Source organism: Mandrillus leucophaeus, unplaced genomic scaffold (assembly GCF_000951045.1).
Source record: "Mandrillus leucophaeus isolate KB7577 unplaced genomic scaffold, Mleu.le_1.0 Scaffold1831, whole genome shotgun sequence".
Taxonomy (NCBI): domain Eukaryota; kingdom Metazoa; phylum Chordata; class Mammalia; order Primates; family Cercopithecidae; genus Mandrillus; species Mandrillus leucophaeus.
Window position 1 is genome coordinate 9962 of NW_012101845.1, and position 1356 is coordinate 11317.

Consider the following 1356-nt stretch of genomic DNA (forward strand, 5'->3'; position numbering starts at 1 on the left):
CTGCATTTAAAAATTTTGTATGAGATAGTCAGGGTTAATCAAGACAAATGGGTAAAATTAAAATGATAAGGGTGGTAATAATTTTGACTCGACAATAACTAACATTGATGATAAGAGGTCTATTGCTTCTTTTCAGATACACAAAATATAATCCTCTTCATCATTAAGATGACCAGGTTCCAGTTAAGGTACTACTAACAATTGCCCTTCGTTTTCAAGCTGGTATTGGACTCAGGGCCAACAACTTCCTCCTATTCTTCCAAATCTTCTCACTCCTTCAGGATCAGAGGCCTAAGCCCACTGACCTCATCACCTGTCACCTGGCCCTTGTGCACTTAGGGATGCTCCTCATTGTGGTCTTCTTGGCATCTCCAGACCTGTTTGAGTCACTGTATTTTCAGAATGACTTCAAGTGTAAGGCATTCTTCTACACGCACAGGGTGATGAGGAGCCTCTCCATCGGCACCACCTGCCTCCTGAGCATGCTCCAGGCTGTCGCCATCAGCCCTGGCACCTCCCGGTCTGCAAGGATTAAGCAGAAATTCACAGGTTACATCTTTCACTCCTTCTTCTTCCTATGGGTTCTCAGTTTTTCTCCCAGTAGTAACCTGCTCTCCTCCACTGTGGCTTCTTCTAATGGGACCAAGACGGACGTGCTAAGTATCAGTAAATACTGCTCACTTTCTTCCACAAGCTACATTATCAGGAGCCTGTCGTTCACGGCTGCCACTGCTTACGAATGTCTTCTTTGTAGCAATCATGCTACTCTCAAGTGCATACATGGTAATTCTCTTGTCCAGGCATCAGAGACGATCTCCATACCTTCATAGAACTAACCTCTTTCCAAGAGCCTCCCCAGAGAAAAGGGCTACCCAGGCCATCCTGCTGCTGGTGAGTTGCTTTGTGGTCATGCACTAGGTGGGCCTTATTACCTCATCCTCCTGAGGTCTATTATTGGCTTATGACTCAATCACTATGAGTGTCCAGAGGCTTGTGGGCAGTTTCTATTCTACTGTCAGCCCTTTCACACTTATTAGTTCTGATAAAATAATCAAAATTTTGCATAATGTATGATATGAATATAAATTTTTAAGCAATTAATTATAAAAATAGTCTGAAAAATAGATTATTTTGACATTAGTTAAACTACCCAAGAAGTAGATGATTTGATATATAATTTAATTATACTTTCAATCTATCTAAATTATTTTGAAACCTATGCTGCCAAAGACTTAGTGGTTTCTTGAGTTCAATGTCCACCCTCATAGTCTCCAGTGTCTACAGGTTCTTTATCTTTAATTTTGATTCCCTAATTTTTCTACAAGACAACTTTTCTATCTTCTTGAAGTGTACACT

The 1356-nt window shown here is 40.8% G+C and overlaps 1 pseudogene; it reads left to right on the forward strand.

Moving 5' to 3' along the window:
* Window positions 1-341: 341 nt before the first annotated feature.
* On the forward strand, window positions 342-1101 carry LOC105538028 (annotated as a pseudogene).
* Window positions 1102-1356: the final 255 nt, after the last annotated feature.